The sequence below is a fragment of the Amblyomma mixtum genome, chromosome 1, assembly GCF_055824585.1.
Source record: "Amblyomma mixtum isolate Tamu chromosome 1, ASM5582458v1, whole genome shotgun sequence".
Taxonomy (NCBI): Eukaryota; Metazoa; Arthropoda; class Arachnida; order Ixodida; family Ixodidae; genus Amblyomma; species Amblyomma mixtum.
In genome coordinates this window covers 31,070,302-31,092,029 of record NC_143012.1, presented here as the reverse complement: position 1 = coordinate 31,092,029, position 21,728 = coordinate 31,070,302, and positions in this window count along the sequence as shown.

Below are 21,728 nucleotides of genomic sequence, written 5' to 3'. Positions count from 1 at the left end.
CGACGAGTGTCTCCCACACTCAACTACAGCGCCGGCGCACACGCGCGGCGCACTGACCTAAGAAGGATTCGCCCCGCAGCAGTGAACACCACAAATAAGGCTGGCGGTATGTAACGCAGTGTATACGGCACCCACGAAAGCACAGGCGCCACTTCGAGCTTTCAGCTGTTGCGATGTATCTGCAATTATTTTTTTATTTATTTTTCTTTGGACTAAAACCATCCGCGGAACAAAGTGGAGCCTATCCACCGCGTAGCTCGCCCGCACGAGCACGATCCGTCACGGAATACGTATAGTATAGCTTAAAAGATCGGAAGAAAAAAACTTCGAGATCACTGCGGCGACCCGCATTGGAGCAATGCGAAAGCAAAGCGTCCCCATACTGTATCGACGTCCGGGGCTGTTCTGACGTCCATGTACTATATCGACGTCCATGGCTATTTTTGACGTCCTAGTGTATTTTTTTCCCGTTTAATTAACTAACTAATCGCACCTCGTCAACCAAATTATTCCTACGGCAACATTTTATCACACACTATACCTGTGACACTTTCACGCATTTATCTTCAGAGAACGACGTAATCGTGCGGACAAAATTGCGGACACTCTCCGCTGACACGACAGAGCCATATAATGTTTTCGCATTAAAAAGCTTCAATCGGCAAAGCACCAAAAGAGGACCGAAAGTTTTAAAAAGTACGAAACAAATAAACAAATACTACGGCATCTCTTTTTCTTTTCTTCTTTCACTCCCTCCTTTATCCCTTCCCTTATGGCACGGTTTGGGTGTCCACCGAGATATGCGAGAGAGTTACAGCGTCATTTGCTTTCCTCGAAACTTACTTTCAATTTTTTTTTTCACTTTACGTTACTGCACGCAGCGTGGCGCTCGCCACCACCCCGTTTCAAACGGGATGCCTACGAAATACATCCATCCAGTTGGAAACAGGAGGGGCGCGTCTAAAAGAGGAGCCACGCGATGTGCGTCACGCGATACCGACGGCAGGAAGAATATTTGATCAGTCGCGCAGCGCTGTGCACGGCCCGGAGAAGAAAGAGTGTAGACTACAGTAGGTATCTCCCTCTCTCTCTGGACCTCAAAGTGCCGTACACGCGGCCCAGGTAGACAGTGCGCGCAGCCGGAAGCTGGAAGGTAACAACAATAAAACGCGACGTTCCAGGAACAGGACGTCTAAGCTAACTCCTTTACAGGAGGGAGACGGGGGGGCGTGGCAGGCCAACGGCGCGGGCACACAAGGAGACGCCCGAGGAACACGAGTCAGCGCGGCGTCGCAAGTGATGACTCAGCGGCCACCCCGAAGGAATGCGACACGCAAGGCAGGCGGTTTCAACCGGCGGCTGCCTAACACTGCACGTCATGCCACGTTATATTTGGTCGAGAGGAATCGTTCGATTTTTTTATGAGCTGTGGTTTGTTTTGGTTTTGTGCGGTTTAACGTCCCGAAGCGACTAAGGCTATGAGTGACGCCGTAGTGGAGGGCTCCGGAAATTTCGACCACCTGGGGTTCTTTAACGTGCACTGACATCGCACAGTACACGGGCCTCTAGAATTTCTCCTCCAAAGAAATCCTAGCCGCCGCGGCCGGGATCGAACCCGCGTCTTTTGGGTCAGCAGCCGAGCACCATAGCCACTGAGCCACCGCGGCGGGGCTTTATGAGCTATGCAACACTCTGTACATGACACAGTACGTGTCAGTTCGAATAAACCGGAAGTCCAAATAAAGCGAGTTCGGAATAGTAAGATTCCATTCTTACAGATGTCTTACAAAAAATGTGGCTAACTCCTGTACAACACGAACCATTCAGTCCAAATTGATCGTGTTTGGCGCATGATAGCCTTAGTCGCTTCAACATCATCATCATCAGCCTGACTACGCCCACTGCAGGGCAAAAGCCTCTCCCATGTCTCTCCAATTAACACCGTCCTTTGCCAGCTGCAGCCACCGGATCCCCGCAAACTTCCTAATCTCATCCGCCCAGCTAACTTCCTGTTGCCCCCTGCTACGCTTGCTTTCTCTTGGAATCCACTCCGTTACCCTTAAGGGCCAGCGGTTATCTTGCCTTCGCATATACATGCCCTGCCTAAGCCCATTCCTTCCTCTTGATTTCGATTAAGATATCATTAGCCCGCATTTGTTCCCTCATCCTCTCCGCCCGCTTCCGGTCTCTTAACGTTACATTATCATTTTCCTTTCCTTAGCTCGCTGCGTTGTCCTTAACTTAACCTAAACCCTTTACGTTAGCCTCGACGTTTCTGCAGTCGCTTATACGGAATAAAACTCAGCACAACGCTACATTATATTACCGAGATTCCACTTAGATCATCCCCTGAACAAAGGAAAAAATATTTTCCCAGAAATATAACGGTTGCTTCCGCATGACCTGCTTTCTATGCTCACAGCTTCGGGTCAAAATGCCTTCAGAGACATGCAAAGACGTATTCAAAATCAAATCAAAATCAGTTTTATTCCAACGGTTAGTAAAAAGAATACATGCGAATCATCTGGGCCCTTAGCCTTCTCGGCTAGACTTGGGCCCATGCAGGAAGTGCAAAAAATATTATAGCGAGACAACTCAGTATTATACAGCAGTTATGTGACAGTTATATAGAAATAAAAGCGAAATACTCAAGGAATTATTCAATAGTTAGGAAGACAAAAACAAAAAATAAAAGAATGAATGCATCCAAGAGAAACACTGATTTATAGTGGAGTCGAATATTTCTGGTTCCGAAAAAACTTCTTTATTGTGAAGCTCGTCTCGTTAAATACGCACCCCGCAGAATATGCGTTTAAACCGAAATTACAAACAACCTCATAGTCAGACGTGAGTAATGTGGCACTTAGGCAGCTGCCGGACGCAGAGCACTCATTTAGGTAGCTGCTTAGAACGCCCCTCGAGATGCCCAGGCGGCGGGTATATATGCTCCGTGATTTTCAACCGCATTTAAAGCCGCAGAACAGAGCACTGCGTTGCAATGCACGCGCAGTGTCAGGAAGACACACAGTAGCGAGGACAAAACTACCAGCTGCCCGGGTCTCGAAGCCAGCCGCGCTGGTTTCGCGCACAGGGTGCGAGGGTTAGCATTAGTCAAGATTAGTTAAGCACGACACCGGGCGAGAATGCCACGGAAGGTCATTAATTGCTTGCGCACTCTTCGGAAGCATGCTTTCCCACACAAAAAAAAAAAAACAGCCGGAATTCCCGCCGCATCGTAGTCGCTTTATAGTCTAATTAATAACCACCGGTGTCGGGGGGCGTGCTCTTAATGTTTCTCTGACGTCTTTGTCAGCCTGTACTAATGGGAACGTGTAGATTCAGACATTCCATTTTTACATGAAACTAGCGGCCTTCTAGCTTTTGAATCAAACAGCTAGTTTTATGGATTAAAACTACGCTTAAAATGCAGTCGGATACAACTCAAGAACGCCGCGGCTTTTCCCCGACAGCGGACGCCCCTTCCAGCCAATGGCGTAGGCAGATTCTTATGAACCTGCTAACGAGACAGTGAAGGGAAGGGATTATCCCCTTTCATATTCCACTCTCTGCATTGTCACGCTAGCAGGTTCACGAGAATCAGGCCGACGCCATTGGCTGGAAGGGGATCAGGCCGACGCCATTGGATGGAAGGGGATCAGGCCGACGCCATAGGCTGGAAGGGGATCAGGCCGACGCCATTGGCTGGAAGGGGATCAGGCCGACGCCATTGGCTGGAAGGGGATCAGGCCGACGCCATTGGCTGGAAGGGGATCAGGCCGACGCCATTGGCTGGAAGGGGATCAGGCCGACGCCATTGGCTGGAAGGGGATCAGGCCGACGCCATTGGCTGGAAGGGGATCAGGCCGACGCCATTGGCTGGAAGGGGATCTTTTGACGGGGAAAAGCCGCCTCGTTCTTGAGTTCTATCCGACTATACCAAACACTGACCTGCATTTATAGTTGGATACAACTCAAGAAAACAAAGCGGCGAACACCTCTCAAACGATGCCCCCTGGACAACGAGCGGTCAATCCCATAGAGTGACACTGCAGCTGGCTGGCAGGCGCCTCCGTGAAATGGGATTAACCGTGACGTCATGCAAAATCGGTCGACGCCATTGGCTGGATGTTCTCCTCCTTTGAGGGATGTTTAATACAACTTTAATACATTCTTGTTCCATGACGCGGGTATACGCAGGCCGCCTACCTAGACTGCACACCTTCAAGAGCCCGCGATTTCGCTATTTCTTCGATTTTCGTCAATATCATGCTTACGGGAAATTGATAGTGAAAACGCAACCTTCGCATTAAGCAAGTCAAAATGTTATTGCATCATCTGACCATTTGTTACTGTATACAGCTAAAAAAAAAAGTGTGACAAAGTTTCCGGGCACGGTGTCCCTGATAACGCCAGCAGGATCATAAAAGAGTGGGCTATAGGGAATAAACACGAGTCAGTTATCTGCTCTGCTGATATTAAGAAGGGTACAGGAGATGTAGAGGATCTACAGGGGATGCACTGCGCAGATCAGTGACAAAGTTTCCGGGCACGGTGTCCCTGATAACGCCAGCAGGATCATAAAAGAGTGGGCTATAAGGAATAAACACGAGTCAGCTATCAGCTCTGCTGATATTAAGAAGGGTACATGAGATGTACAGGATCTACAGGGGATGCACTGCGCAGATCAGTGACAAAGTTTCCGGGCACGGTGTCCCTGATAACGCCAGCAGGATCATAAAAGAGTGGGGTATAGGGAATAGACACGAGTCAGCTATCAGCTCTGCTGATATTAAGAAGGGTACAGGGGATGTACAGGATCTACAGGGGATGCACTGCGCAAATCAGTGACAAAGTTTCCGGGCACGGTGTCCCTGATAACGCCAGCAGGATCATAAAAGAGTGGGGTATAGGGAATAAACACGAGTCAGCTATCAGCTCTGCTGATATTAAGAAGGGTACAGGGGATGCACTGCGCAGATGACATAATCGACTGTGCCTTAGGGTAGCAGAGTGAATTCTAAGGGTAGGCAAGCGTAGAAGGGGTTGACACCAAGCCAGGTGGGCGGACGAGATGAATTTCGCTGGGATAGGGCGCCGCAGATCAGGGTCGATAGGAGATCAGCGGAGATGTAGCTGTTCTAAAATGGACGTAGTCGTACTGAAGACGGTTCTGCCATCAGCTGCAAGCCATTCAGGAAATTCTCAAAACTCAAAGGCGGATACAGTGTTTTTTTTCTCTCTCCCCAAAGCTGTGAAAAGCGTAAATCGAAGATAGTAATTAACAACGAAACAAATAAAAATGGTTTGGTTTATAGTTTATGGGTGTTTAACGTCCCAAAGCGACTCAGGCTACGAGGGACGCCGAAGTGAAGGGCTCCGGAAATTTCGACCACCTGGGGTTCTTTAACGTGCACTGACATCGCACAGTCACACGGGCTTCTAGAATTTCGTCTCCATCGAAATTCGACCGTCGCGGCCGGGATCGAACCCGCATCTTTCTGGTCAGCAGCCGAACGCTGTAACCACTGAGCAAATAAATAAAAAAAAGAAGATAATACGTACCTAAAAGAAACTTAAAGGGTGGAAGAGGGTAAAGAAAAAGAACCAGTAGCTCGCAGGCACTAAAAAAAAATGGAAAATAAAAACAGGAAAAACGAACGGCACATACGCCTCCGGCTGCGGAGGAGGAGGAGGCGAAACCACGACCTCATTCCGCGACACCCCCTCCCCCCGTGCGTGGAAAGCGAGTAACAACTCGCCAAGCTTCTCTCGTTACCTCACCTGGCGAAACTCTCGCTTCCCCATTCCAGACGAAACCGCCGTGCGCGGATATAACGTGGCTAACGCCAGTTTCTCATCCAGCGACACGTCTACGGCCGAGTCCACCAGATGACGCCAGGCGTGACGCAACACAGAGCGATCGCGCTCTTAGTGGGTGCGTTAGGGACTCTACGCTCGTTCAGCTGCTATCAGCAGTCGCCGTCATTCGTATACGAGGTGGCAGGCAGAATCTACACCGCACCGCCGGTGGAAGTGCATATATCCACTGGCTTGTGAGGAACATATCTAAATTTGGCGTGTTTCTAAGAAATGGCACACTTTAAACTCCCGTTTGAAGGTAAGATACTTCAATTCAGTCGCCTAATGACATAGTTACAGCTGAGGAAACAAAACATCCCGAACAATCTTCGTAAGCGCGAATCGTTGCACCCCCCCCCACCCCCCCTCCAACAAAAACATCCCAATAAAGCAGTAGCGCACTTATTTCTCGTCTTGATTTGAACCTGTCGTCGCGCTGACTTCAAATGAACGCTCTATAGTCAGATACAACTCAAGAACGAAGAGGCTTTTCCTCGTCAAAAGACCCCATTCCAGCCAATAGCGTCGGCCGATTCTCATGAGTCTTCTAGCCTGACAATGCAGGGAGTGGCAGATGAAAGAGGATATAGTCCCCTCCCTGCATTGTCAGGCTAGCAGGTTCATGAGAATCGGCCGACGCCACTGGCTGGCGACGAGGAGAAGCCACTTCTTTCTTGAGTTGTATCCGACAACAGTAAAGTAGACTGCATGGCAGCTCTTAGGAAGTACACTCGCCTGCTGTTAAGTAACCGGTCCTGCTGTTCAGGAGTATGCGCTTTTAATGCCTGGCTTTGGCAGAGCGTACACTCTAAGCAGAAGGGAGTAAAGAGGAAGTGAACTGTCCTCTAGCAAGCCACTTATTTCTTGAGTTGTATCCGACGACAGTAAAGTAGACTGCATGGCAGCTCTTAGGAAGTACACTCGCCTGCTGTTACGTAACCGGTCCTCCTGTTCAGGAGTATGCCCTTTTAATGCCTGGCTTTGGCAGAGCGTACACTCTAAGCAGAAGGGAGTAAAGAGCAAGTGAACTGTCCTCTAGCAAGCCACTTATTTCTTGAGTTGTATCCGACGACAGTAAAGTAGACTGCATGGCAGCTCTTAGGAAGTACACTCGCCTGCTGTTACGTAACCGGTCCTCCTGTTCAGGAGTATGCCCTTTTAATGCTTGGCTTTGGCAGAGCGTACACTCTAAGCAGAAGGGAGTAAAGAGCAAGTGAACTGTCCTCTAGCAAGCCACTTATTTCTTGAGTTGTATCCGACGACAGTAAAGTAGACTGCATGGCAGCTCTTAGGAAGTACACTCGCCTGCTGTTACGTAACCGGTCCTCCTGTTCAGGAGTATGCCCTTTTAATGCCTGGCTTTGGCAGAGCGTACACTCTAAGCAGAAGGGAGTAAAGAGCAAGTGAACTGTCCTCTAGCAAGCCACTTATTTCTTGAGTTGTATCCGACGACAGTAAAGTAGACTTCATGGCAGCTCTTAGGAAGTACACTCGCCTGCTGTTACGTAACCGGTCCTCCTGTTCAGGAGTATGCCCCTTTAATGCTTGGCTTTGGCAGAGCGTACACTCTAAACAGAAGGGAGTAAAGATGGAGTAAACTGTCCTCTAGCAAGCCACTTCTTTCTTGAGTTGTATCCGACCACAGTAAAGTAGACTGCAAGGCAGCTCTTAGGAAGTACACTCGCCTGCTGTTACGTAACCGGTCCTCCTGTTCAGGAGTATGCCCTTTTAATGTCTGGCTTTGGCAGAGCGTACACTCTAATCAGAAGGGAGTAAAGAGGGAGTAAACTGACCTCTAGTGCACACCCTTTTATAAAAGTGTGTGCGCTAGAGGCAGTTTACTCCCTTCTTACTCCCACATAGGCGTATTCATGTTTTAGAGTGTAGAACAAAATTTGGCTCTTTGCACCAGCATTGTTGACGTGCTGGACGCCGCTGAACACGAACAGCATGCGAGTAAAGACGGCATATGTCTACACAACGCTAGGATGCGTCCTCAAGTATTATGAAAACTGACTACAATCGAAACAAGACGCACGACAACCGCCGTCATTTGGGCACTTATCTAAACACACGCACTCCTAACGACCTCGACGCGCGGCGCTATAGCGAAGGGCATTCGTTGTTAAGCGTAACCTTGTTAACCACTTCCGGCCTGCAATGACCGCAACGGAGTCCCCTTTGTAACCCGCTGAACAAACCGAGGAACCGCCGCGTGTTTGCGAACCGGCTGGTGAACTCGGAAGCACGCGGAACAGGGAAGCGAAACGAAGTCGACAATAAAACAAAAGCGAAAACCCTTTCACGGCCTATTCGTTTGTGCAGCGACAAGTCGGGTCATGCTTGATTGGGCGCCCCTTCAGAACGTGCGCGCTATTTTAAATAAGGTTCCATCAACCATAAAGACGCGTCACCTTCCTCGGCGTAGCTCGCGTCACGGAAAAGCTTCTGCTACTCTTGTTTGTTTTTTTTTTTGCAACGCGAAAGCATTACTAGTCTCATTACGAGAAATGCCGGTGGTGTGTTTTAGTATGTTAGTGTGTGTACCGGCAAATGGTACAGAAAACCCCAGCGATTGCAAGCAAAAAAGGTGACGTCATCATACTGCCGTATAACGCAGACGGCAGGTCGACCACCGCCACTTCGGACAATACTACACACGTCGTTAGTCTACATATACTTATTACTGCCCGACCTTCATGTGGCTCCAGCTTTCCCAGCATTCGTACCAGAATTGTGACGCAACCGTTTGGCGCACAGCGTTCCAGGTGGTATCATACTATTTCCCGTTGGATATAGTCAAGTCGCTATATAGTATGCATATAGTAGTTGCTAGTCAAGTTGGAGGCCAGTTTGTGAAAGGGATTCCAACCGACGACGTATGAAACTTCAATTGTACGCTTTCCCAGACTTTCGTATCAATACTGTGACGCAACGGCGCGGTTGAGGAGTCTACCAAGAAGTGAGACAGTTACCGCGCCATTTCCTTTCCTCGGAAAAAAAAAAACTTCATTCGTCGTACAGCGTTCCAGATGGTGTCATACTATTTATTGCATATACCTTACATGTGCTAGTCACGTAGGAGGCTAGCTTGCGACAGGCATTCGAACCGACGACATGTGCACCTTCAATTGTATACCTTCCGGGGCTTTCATATCAAAAATGTGACGCAGCGGCGCGGTTCGACTTTTGGGCCTCCTGATGTATATACCCCATACCCATGTACTGTAAATATGAAATAAACTTTATTTATTTGAAAAAAAAAAAAACGTCTACGTCTTGCGTCCAAACATACTTTCGCACCCACACACACAAGCAGTCTTACGTGTGTCTGCTGATTTTTTTTTTCTTTTCCGTTAACAAGTGGGTCCCTCGGTAAAGTCCTTACCAAACGTCTCATTTCCTCTCACTATAAGACACTCAATGTATGCCTTCGTAGCGACTTCAACAAAACTACTAATTGTTCATCAGCGCAGGCATTCAGGCTGGTGCGTGAAACATTTTTAAATGCCTCTTTCCTTGCGTCTAATATTTGTGTGCCGCGTGAATGCGTTCATTGAAAAGGTGACGCGGAAGCAAAAAGTATATCTTAATCCTGCTGTCCTAGCGGTGACTACGACATTACCTTAGTATTTCACAGCGAGACGTCGACGTCAAAGGTCTACATTTCCAGAACTTGAAAGCCGCCTGCTATGGTAGAAACGATAAGCCGAAATCGTGGAGTAACAGGACCATCAAAAAGAACTCTCGCAACAAAAGATTTGAGGATGAAAACCTCGTTACACACTGTAAGCTAGCGCTTGCCCAGTTTAGCGGAGTTCGATTTTACTCGGAAATCACGGCGGAAAACGGCCGCTCAGTTCGAACCGAGAATGTAGCGAACGCCCTTTAAAAACAGTTCAGGAATAAGCTGCATTTGTTTTTAGCTTTGAATTTATTTAGGGAGGGCCAGGAAGGAAGTTTGACTCTGAACGATCCAAATTCGAACTGGCAAAAACCTAGTGCGCGACTGTGGGGCGTCCTATTCCCTCAGTGACAAAGGCTTCGTTGGCGTTAAAACGCGTTCACAAGAAATTCCCGGAGCGAAAAAAACAAATAAATGGATGAGCTTACACGACAAACTCCGTTTGGTGCGAGTGCTTGGGAAAACAGTCCTTTCATGTCCTCCATGGACAAAGTAGCACCGCAATTCTTTACAAAGGCAGCCAGCCATTCAGCTCCCTTCACCCAGTGATCGATCTTGTCAGAAATTCGCGGAAAGGGGAGTCATCCGAGCTCCATACATCTTCACGGTCGCGAATAACACTTTCTTCGGACCTTTGGGCGATAAAAAGTAAAAACCACGGCAACATAACGAATTTAAACCGCTGTAAAGGCTACCCGAACAGCATAACAAACACGTGGACGACACATCCACTACCGAAACATCGGGTAAATTTCCAGTAAGCAGCCATCACCGGCTTCGACAGCGGGGAACCATCTTCGAGGTCCTTTTTGTATCGCCACGTTGCAGCGAGATCCTTATTTAGTGCCATGGACGTTGTCCTTGGCTCTGCGTATTTTGGCATGCCCCGTAGAAGGAAACACAGGAGGCCTACAGACATCGACGCGCGTTCCGTCAGCGACGCCTTGGCCTCGGAATCACCCACGGCCCTTAACACCGGGGTCCTTGAAGTGCTACCATCACGGCGTATACAAAAAGCACCCGGCATCACAGCACCAAACAGCTCATCTTTTGCAGCTTCTTACGAGCTTCGCTCGCCTGTAGCTTTGCGGCCCGTTTAAAACCACTCATGCCGCCTTCTTTCAGGAGGAAGTAACATGAAGGCATCCGTATGTAGTAGTGGCAAAGAACAGCCCTCGCTTGTTTGCGTAAATACCGAAGAGACGCGTGTCCCGAGCTCCTCCGAAGCACGGCCCGACGTAAGCTAGCTGACGGCACGAAAGGCTTGCAAAGCTTGGCAACCGCGGCTGCAAGAAAGCTGTCCTCCTTTCCCGCTTCAATCAAGCGCGCTTATTTCGCTAGTCCTGCGAGCCGTCCGAAGAAGCCAAGAATGCAGTAGTCGCACCGGCGTTCACCACATTCGCTCAGGCTGCTCTGACAACCAGTCAGCTGGGACAGGCTTCGACCGAGTTTTTTTTTTGTGTGCCGAGTGACGCTGCGCGCACGGCCGGCCGCGTACACACGTCATCGCCGCTTTTCCTGCCTGCACAGTGCGTATACGCGTGCAAGGAGGTGGGAAGGGTGGTTCGTTTCGCGATTGCTCGCTTGCTCCGCAAAGTTTCTTCGCCCCGTCATGGCTCGGACCGATCCTCGGCGCGGGTTCGCCCAGCGCAACCTCAGCGTGCAGGAAGAAGCCCACACCGGCCGCCGACATGTGGGACGGCGGAGACCGCTTCGGTTACGTCACCTACGCGAGGTGCCCGCGGCAGCGGCAAGCAGTACGCTTGGCCCACTTCGGGTCCCTGCTGTTGGGGTGGCGAGTGGGCCGATGTCAGGGCGCCGCGGCGTGCGCCAATCGGGCATACCACGGGATGGCACCCCGCGCGGAACAATGCCAAATCGGAAGCCGGACACGGGACAGCCGGGCAGTGCTACCTTTTCTGCTCGTTTTCTTGCAGCGGCTGTGTACACAGCAGCGGTAGCCACGGGCGTAATGGGGCGAGCGAGGGAAAGGGAGTGAAGGCACGTGACATCAATGAGCAACAGCCTGGAAACAAAACTGGTCCCTCCGCGGCGACTGGCACGGATACAGGCGGCAGCCGCGCCGGTGGCGGCGAACCAGAAACGCTAACCTTGACGCGACGAGCGTTTGCCGGAGGGGGAGGAAAGAAAAAAAAATAAAGGTCTAAAGAAGGGGGGGACCTGCCTGTTTGGAAGACGTAAAATCCGAGCAGCACCACGCTGACGGTCCAGAGCAGGTCGCCCGACCGCCGCCGACGGGACCGGGCCATCGCAGCAGTCGCGGAAAATCCAAACGTGCGTTCGTTGCCTGCTGAGCTGCTCCTGCTACTTGCCGCTGGCCTTGGCCGAACAACACCGGTGACGGAGGTGGTGGTGGGGAGAGACTCACAGCCAGATCCCGCGATCCGTCATCGGCGCGGACACTGGGAGACACAACGAGCACGCACAACACACAACAACGGGGGCACAACGGACGACGACCACGACGAGGAGGCACGCGCGCGCGCTGGGCACTAGGACGCCGGTCCCTTGCGCTGCCGCTGCTGCAGCCCGGGTCGGCCCTTCAACCTGCGCGGCGGCGACGACGCACCACGCTGCTGCTGCTGCCAGTGGCTCTGCCGCCGAGTCCCGAGGCGTCTTCGTGGTTGCCTGCTGCACTCAGCCGCCGCCGCCGAGCCATGGCAGGCGACATCGCGGCTCGCGAGCGCCGCAGCGCCGCCTCGCGCCGCCGAACCCAAGCTCGGTGGCGGCGCGGCGGCGCCCGACGAGGAAAAAACGAAACTGCCGTCCGCGCCAGTCCGGGCTTGTCCTCCTCAGCCCGAGAAGCGCGCGGCAAACGAACGCAAGCGCGGACGTTGCTGCCCACGATGTTTGTCCATACATTTTATCCCTCACTGTTTGGTTCTTTTGTTGCGGATGAATGCTACATCTCCCAGAGGTCAGTGGTTCATGGCGGACAACGGTGCGAAGTTGCACCGTGCGATTGGCAGCCGCCTTGAGCACCGTGGGTGCAACTCATCCTATTGCTAATCACCTTCCTTCTTCATTCCCTACCGCACGCTTTGCAGCTGCCTTGAGCACCGTGGGTGCAACTCATCGTATTGCTAATCACCTTCCTTGTTCACTCCCTACCTTCGCGGTTTGTAGCCGCCTTGAGCACCGTGGGTGCAACTCATCCTATTGCTAATCACCTTCCTTGTTCACTCCCTACCTTCGCGGTTTGCAGCCGCCTTGAGCACCGTGGGTGCAACTCATCGTATTGCTAATCACCTTCCTTCTTCATTCCCTACCGCACGCTTTGCAGCCGCCTTGAGCACCGTGGGTGCAACTCATCGTATTGCTAATCACCTTCCTTGTTCACTCCCTACCTTCGCGGTTTGCAGCCGCCTTGAGCACCGTGGGTGCAACTCATCCTATTGCTAATCACCTTCCTTCTTCATTCCCTACCGCACGCTTTGCAGCCGCCTTGAGCACCGTGGGTGCAACTCATCGTATTGCTAATCACCTTCCTTGTTCACTCCCTACCTTCGCGGTTTGCAGCCGCCTTGAGCACCGTGGGTGCAACTCATCCTATTGCTAATCACCTTCCTTCTTCATTCCCTACCGCACGCTTTGCAGCCGCCTTGAGCACCGTGGGTGCAACTCATCGTATTGCTAATCACTAGCTTCCTTGTTCACTCCCTATCTTCGCGGTTTGCAGCCGCCTTGAGCACCGTGGGTGCAACTCATCCTATTGCTAATCACCTTCCTTCTTCATTCCCTACCGCACGCTTTGCAGCCGCCTTGAGCACCGTGGGTGCAACTCATCGTATTGCTAATCACCTTCCTTGTTCACTCCCTACCTTCGCGGTTTGCAGCCGCCTTGAGCACCGTGGGTGCAACTCATCGTATTGCTAATCACCTTCCTTGTTCACTCCCTACCTTCGCGGTTTGCAGCCGCCTTGAGCACCGTGGGTGCAACTCATCGTATTGCTAATCACCTTCCTTGTTCACTCCCTACCTTCGCGGTTTGCAGCCGCCTTGAGCACCGTGGGTGCAACTCATCGTATTGCTAATCACCTTCCTTGTTCACTCCCTACCTTCGCGGTTTGCAGCCGCCTTGAGCACCGTCGGTGCAACTCATCCTATTGCTAATCACTTTCCTTCCTTCATTCCTATACAGCGCTGTTTGCAGCCGCCTTGAGCACTGTGGGTGCAACTCGTCCTATTGCTAATCACCTTCCACCTTCACTCCTTATCTCTGTGTGTCGAGCCGTCTTTAATACTCCTGGTTCGGAGTAGCAGACCAGACATGTTACAAAGAGATCACAGGCGGTAGACTGCCTACTTTTTTGTTATTATTAGACGTCTTGGGTAGTTCTTTGGGCTTTACAGAAAGGAAGAAAGTATCAAGAAACGTAAAACGTGCAAAAACACAAGACGCGTAAGAGGTGGTACAGAGGCTTAACGCCCAAACCTGCTCTTGAATTACTAGGGTCTCTAAGATCACTGGCACGTGGGCCGCTTGTGGGCTATGTGAGCTCTGAATTTATTTCGAACAACTGGAGCTGTCCAGCGTTAATTTTTTAGATTGTTCAGTTGAACGGCTGTTTTCGCGTTTCGCCTCCACCGAATCGCTCACGCCACAGTCGGTATTCGATCCCGCGATCTCGAGGTCAGCAACCGAACATCTTATCCCGGTGCCACCACAGCAACAAAGCTTGTAAAAGATTATCATTTGATCTAAATAAATCAAGATCTTACGGGAGAATATTCTAGGCCCTGATATTTCGGAGGAAAACATGAATATTCCCAAAGCAGAGGGCACTGAAAGGAATTTATCTAACGTTTTTAAAATTTCTCCCTTGTTTTGAAAAAAAATACGCGAACGTACTTGTAGGTGTCTATTTATAGCAGCGTTAATGTAAAATAGATTATCAAAAACTGTTCAGTGTTAAGCGCAGATGAATGTGAATATTGATACACGTGCGCAAGGTTAAAGGCTGCTTGCAGTTGGGAAAGAAAGTCTAGCAACACTTTTTGCATACTGTTGCCCATGAAAACGCAGATGTAGGTCCTTTTAGTGATTTTATGGCCCAAGGGCATTTTCAACCAAAAACCGCTCATCTGTACCCACTGTATCACCGGCAGGTACCCGGTGCCCCTGGGGATCGAACCCCATACCTCTCGCATGCGAGGCTGTTGCTCAGACATCTATAGGTCACTGCTACGGTTGCAGGTCCTTGCAGTGAGGCTCCAAATCATCCCACCTACTCTCTCTTCCTCTTTTTATCAATCACTATTCCCTTCCCCCATGGTAGTATAGTAGACCAAAGGCAGATTCTTCATGCCTATTTTTCTCTCGCCAAATTAATGGTATTCTCTCCCTTTTCATGACTTCATTGTCGCTGTGACAGCAGTGAAAAATTCAGGGGGGGGGGGGGGGGGGGGGGGGCAGTTTGTTGACCTAAAGTGCGGTGAGGCGAAAGCCTTAAGCGTGGTGTTGCTGCTTGTGTCACTGATGTGTGGTTAAGATGTTAATTAAGTACACAATTGTTTGTGAATCTTAAATGCTGGAGACACTGGAGGGTGTTCGTGAGGCGTCCGTCTGATTTGACGCCTTTCTGCGAACACTCTCCAGCGTCCTACACAAGGAGAACTACATAAGCGTTGGCAGGAAGTAGCGTAGGGCGATCTTGGTGGCTCGGCACCAAGATCGTCCTACGCTACTTCCTGCCAACGCACGTTTCGTGAACAGTGTGCTTTGGTGAGGAGTGTACATGCTGCACGCGAAGAACCTCCAAGCTGGCTGCCGTGCCTAGATGCATGTGTGTGCCTCCCTGAATTTGGATGTTTTGATGGGGATGCAGTGTTGAGTTAGGGCTATGGCGGGCTCCTATTAAGCAGCCCGGTAACTTGAGACGCGAACAGTTTACAGTTTTCCTCCATTCTACGGAAGTTCTTCCATGCAATAAAGAAAAAAAAAGGCAAGAAGTAGCGTAGCCATTAGCACGCTCGGTTGCGGAACGGAAAGATGGTGGTTCGAATCCCATCGTGCACAAACTTTTTTTTTTCTGGTCTGACTAGAAAAAGGGGGACACCTCTGCTGACAACCTTCTGTCGACAATGATGAGGCATTAAAGGCTTTCGCCTTAAAAGTTCGAAACTGGAAGTTAGCAAACAAAAACAAATGACTACAGTTAGAAATCAATATTGTACATTGGTACTGAGGCAGAGTCGCTATTCATTGATGCTGCGAACCCCAGCTCGGAGATGCAAAGAAGTAACTCGTTGGCTGGAGAAAACTGTCGGCAACATAAGGTGCGCTAATGAAAGAGCGACGCAAAACACGCTTTGAAGCGCTCACAAACACCGTCAGCCGCATACGCCGCATTTATAGTCAGATACAGCTAAAAAAAGCAATTGCACAGGCCACGGTCCACGGCGACCAATATTGCTCCGCTGGGCAATCACAACGGTAAACGAAAGCAGATCATTTGAGTTTGACTATGTTAAACAAGCCAGGTATCAAAATTCTAGAGCTTTAAATTTTAAGGCGAAAGCCTTTAACGGCTCATACTGTCGACCGTTAACAAAGCGTGTCACTCGCGTTTAATTAAGGAACTTAAAAAGATAGAAGAAAACCAATGGGTGCTTCTGATAGAGGAGGAAAAAATGAACCTAGAAGCCAAATTTGATGACTGTAGGTTAATCAGTTAATTAATTATAGGCAAAAATGTCGCAATTGCGTCGAAATAGCGCGGACGTCGATATAGCCACGGGAACGATGTGACGTCACATACACCGGAAGTCGTCACGGCATAGGGACAATTGTCACAGATTGGTCGGGAAAACGTCGGATTTGTGTCAAATTAGATGGAGGAATGTGTAAGTAAGCGTAATTAACACTAATGATCCCCGAAATATGTACAGTTTGGGTATCGATGCAGCCACGGTAACGGTGTGACGTCACACCCACCGGAAGTCGTCACGGTATAGTGTCCTCGGCTTTCTCTTCTCAACACTTTAGTTGCCAAAGTGTCCCCGGAATTTTTTTTCTATTTTGATTAGCTTCTTGTTTAGGTAACATGTTTTGTGTCGGAATGAATATTTCTATTTCGAGTTGACCAACCAATTACTTCCTTTTAAGAAAAAGCCACATTCGTTTAAAATTAACTACTCGAGTAGAACGCTGGGTATGTATGCACAGCCTTAGAAGTACACCCTAAACAAGAACACGCCTATACGGGAATAAAAAGGGAGTAATCTTCCATCAGGCGCACTCTTATATATAAAAGAGAGTGCGTTAGGAGACAGAATGCTCCCTTTTGTAGCAAGAGCTACACTACGCTTCGCGAGGTCAGCGTGGCTGCGCGCTGAGCCGTGGCACCCCTGCTCCGCCAGCTGTGCGCATGCGCGGAGTGACGTCATAGCCGCCAGCTGGTGTGCGCGCCGCCCGCCTCGCCGCTGCGCCGACGGCGGAGCAGACGCCGCCAGCTTAGTCAGTTGTGCGCAAGTCTCAACTTTACTGACCACCGGAGCGTCTTAATTGGTGTAAACAATAAAGTTCAAGCCGTTACGTAAACCGTGTGTCTCACTTTCAAACGAAACCTAAGCGTAGCCACGGTATGTACTGTCTTTGTCAAAAGTAACCACGCTGCATGGTTTGCTTCTAGCTCGTACAGTGGAGCCCTTAGAGCTTCCCTGAAGCTGAAATGGTCGTTAAAGGTAAGGACTGGGGGTCTTCTTACCTTCAAACAACTTTTGATTTTTAGGAAAGTCGCAAGGGCTCCACTATACAAGCTAGAAGCAAACCACGCAGCCTGGTTACTTTTGACAAACACGGTACCTCTCGTTACTCTATCAGGTTTAACCAGAGACTGTAAGGGTTTCAGGGGGCTCGCTATTCCCCCTGAAGTCCCCCACGTTCCCGAAAGATGAGGATGAGAGTTCCTAAACCAGCCATTCTGCATGAACTAGAAGTAAACCTGGTGGGCTATGCATTTACGACAGAGGCTGTTCGTTTTCATGGAATTTATTCCGGGAACGGCAAAAAAAGAAACTTAAGAAACATCTGCCTTCGGTAGAAACTGGTCATGCATAAGCAACCAGAGATGAATCACCAGCGAGTAATCCAGAACACTTAAAGCCGCCTCCCCTGAGTGTACCATGCGCGCAACTTGCATAAAACCCGCAGTGACTTCGCTCTCACCTCAGAGATTATTAATTTGGCGCGTCGGCGCGCCTACGCCTGCGAGAGCTAGGCTTATCGCACGAATTTATAGCCGTATAGTCACCGAGACAACGACGGTCATAGCGAGTCCCCTTGACGGGAGCGAAGTGATAGCCACTCGAACAGTATGCTAGACGCTATACCAAGAATGGGCAAAAAGCAACAACAAACAAGCTCTTCGCCATACCCAGCAATTCGGGACAGAAGCATTTTTTAACGAGAAATTGTTAATGAACGCAATCTCTGCATATATTTTGAAAACGCTTGTTGAAGCAGCCTGGTTACTTTTGACATGGACGGTACTTGTATCCCTTTATGAAAAATTCTATTAAAAATCAAACTATGCAGGCCAAGCCCTTGCGGGAAGCTGTAAAGTTCACCAGGATGGCGCCGCACGTGGTTAGTATCAGCTGGTATCATCTCCTCTCTGTACCCTCACTGCTCGCGTGTTCCCTTTCATAGTGCCTGCAGCTGTACCTGTACTCCAGATATTTCCACTGCAGCCGATAGGTTTGACGCTTTCGCCGTGGCTAGCCGGCGAATGCTACCGATTCCTCGAAATCGCTTGCATCGATGGCTTTCGAACTCGCGGGCCGCCTGACCAGTGAGTCGTCGCACAGGGTACGGCGAAGCGCGATGTCGTTTCAACGGTGACATCAACGCGCCCGGCAGCACAAGCGGGAGGGAGGGGGGGCTGCAACCGGCAGGGAGGAAGACGAGTCGTTTGTCTCGGACGCCAAGGTCGATGCGCGTGTCGGCTGTCTGGCGAGCGACGCACACTCGTGTCACGCTGCCGCCGCTCATTGTGCTTGTTTACGCAAGCGCCTTTGTCAGTTATGCGTCGATCGCGAGGCGGAGTGAGGGATGTGCCAGCAAGCAGTTTAAAAGCTTGAACTCGAACGCATGTAACCGAGGGAATATTGACTGACTGACTGACTGACTGACTGACTGACTGACTGACTGACTGACTGACTGACTGACTGACTGACTGACTGACTGACTGACTGACTGACTGACTGACTGACTGACTGACTGACTGACTGACTGACTGACTGACTGACTGACTGACTGACTGACTGACTGACTGACTGACTGACTGACTGACTGACTGACTGACTGACTGACTGACTGACTGACTGACTGACTGACTGACTGACTGACTGACTGACTGACTGACTGACTGACTGACTGACTGACTGACTGACTGACTGACTGACTGACTGACTGACTGACTGACTGACTGACTGACTGACTGACTGACTGACTGACTGACTGACTGACTGACTGACTGACTGACTGACTGACTGACTGACTGACTGACTGACTGACTGACTGACTGACTGACTGACTGACTGACTGACTGACTGACTGACTGACTGACTGACTGACTGACTGACTGACTGACTGACTGACTGACTGACTGACTGACTGACTGACTGACTGACTGACTGACTGACTGACTGACTGACTGACTGACTGACTGACTGACTGACTGACTGACTGACTGACTGACTGACTGACTGACTGACTGACTGACTGACTGACTGACTGACTGACTGACTGACTGACTGACTGACTGACTGACTGACTGACTGACTGACTGACTGACTGACTGACTGACTGACTGACTGACTGACTGACTGACTGACTGACTGACTGACTGACTGACTGACTGACTGACTGACTGACTGACTGACTGACTGACTGACTGACTGACTGACTGACTGACTGACTGACTGACTGACTGACTGACTGACTGACTGACTGACTGACTGACTGACTGACTGACTGACTGACTGACTGACTGACTGACTGACTGACTGACTGACTGACTGACTGACTGACTGACTGACTGACTGACTGACTGACTGACTGACTGACTGACTGACTGACTGACTGACTGACTGACTGACTGACTGACTGACTGACTGACTGACTGACTGACTGACTGACTGACTGACTGACTGACTGACTGACTGACTGACTGACTGACTGACTGACTGACTGACTGACTGACTGACTGACTGACTGACTGACTGACTGACTGACTGACTGACTGACTGACTGACTGACTGACTGACTGACTGACTGACTGACTGACTGACTGACTGACTGACTGAATGTTTTGAATATTCGATTAGGTTAAGTAGGGTTCAAGTTTCGTTTGTTTGAAAGGCTATTCTAATTCTCTTCGGTCAACAATGAACTGCAGGTTATGAGAGATGAGGCTAATGATTGTAAACATGCTGATCGAGGTACCGCAAGCTCTTGGAGACGGGACGTTCTTTCTGGCTTTTCAGATTATATATATACTTGGTTTGGTTTGGTTTATGGGGTTTAACGTCCCAAAGCGACTCAGGCTATGAGGGACGCCGTAGTGAAGGGCTCCGGAAATTTTGACCACCTGGTGTTCTTAACGTGCAGTGACATCGTACAGTACAGGGGCCTTTAGAATTTCGCCTCCATCGAAATTCGAACGCTGCGACCGGGATCGAACCCGCGTCTTTTGGGTCAGCAGCTGAGCGCCATAACCACCGAACCAACGAAGTAGATTGGGTGGATCTGCTGACTGAAGGGGTGTGGGTATATAAGTTGGCCAATTACGTCGGTGCCCTTTTGGAGTTCTAGTTGTATTAGACGTTGTGTGTTTACTTGTGTCTGAGGTTTAGTGGTTGTTGGATCTAAGAGCGCGCGTAGGAAGGACCACGTGCGTTTTGTGCTTAATGTACCCTTGAGATCGTTACAAAAGGTTGCCCAAGTTGCGCGGGCTAGCGTGTTCGCGTATTCCTCTTCCTCGCGAGTGAGAGCGGCTATGCGGAGTCTCAATTTGCGATTGTGTCGCTGGTGACGCCAGCGCTTGAGAAGTCCTTCTCGGGCCTCCCATAGATGAGCCAGATGCGGATCAACCTGCGGTGCCTTAGGAGTATTTTTAATGTTTTTGCTGTTCGCCTGGATGGCCTTCACCAGGCGGTCTGGCCAGTCAGTGACAGTACGGGGTTCTGTAGAATCAGCTGCCAAGTATGAGCGCAATTTGTCTCAGTCAGTGAGAAGCTGCATGCGAACGAGGGTTGAAAATCTTGGAATCATAAGCAAAAATTGTGGAGACTGGAAAGTGGTCACTTCCAAGGCTGTCTTGGAGCACCGTGTGAGATTTAACGATTATGTTCCTAATCACCTTCGAAGAAGAGAAAGTACCACGCAGAGTAGTCTTGAGCGGAATCACTTTCAAGTGCTTTCTATACAAGAAACGCTATGAGGTCTGTTACAAGTGCGGAGGACTTGGCCACCGCTCGGACGTCTGCGACAGTGAGGTGACCAAGTGCCGCGGCTGTGGCATGACATCGCCCCCCGAGGGGCACCAATGTACACCGCAGTGCCAACTATGCGGCAAAGAACACTACACCGGGGACAAGAGGTGCAAAAATCTCTTTCGCACCCCTTATATTGTCAAGAAACGCCAATGGGAAGCCAAACAGGAGGCTGAAGAAGCGAAGCAAGAAGACCAAAGGAACAGCTGCTCCCGTAATAGATCCGGCAGCAGAACGAGGTTTCGGTCAGAGTCCTTCCCCCGGCTACAAACCGGACAGCAACAGCCACGCAAAGAGCAAGCTGCAAAGGTGAGCTGGCCAACTAAAGTTTCCCAGGACTCCGAGACAGTTAAAGAATTAAAAGAACTTATTAAACAGCAGGCAGATCAGATTAAGACTTTAACTGATTATATTAAGAAGCAAGAAGAGCGGATCAAAATGCTAGAAACGACAGCTAAACAACCCGAGGAAAACAAACCGCAACAGGAAAAGGCAATGGCGCCTATGCAAGTGGAGCAGGATAAAGAGGTAGAGACAGCGAAGGTTGAAAAACCCCCTTCAAAAAAGAAACGTACCAAAGAGTCGGATCTTGAGACCAAATTCGAACAACTAAACGACAAACAACAACAGGATATGAAACTACTGAACGGAACACTAATGTAAT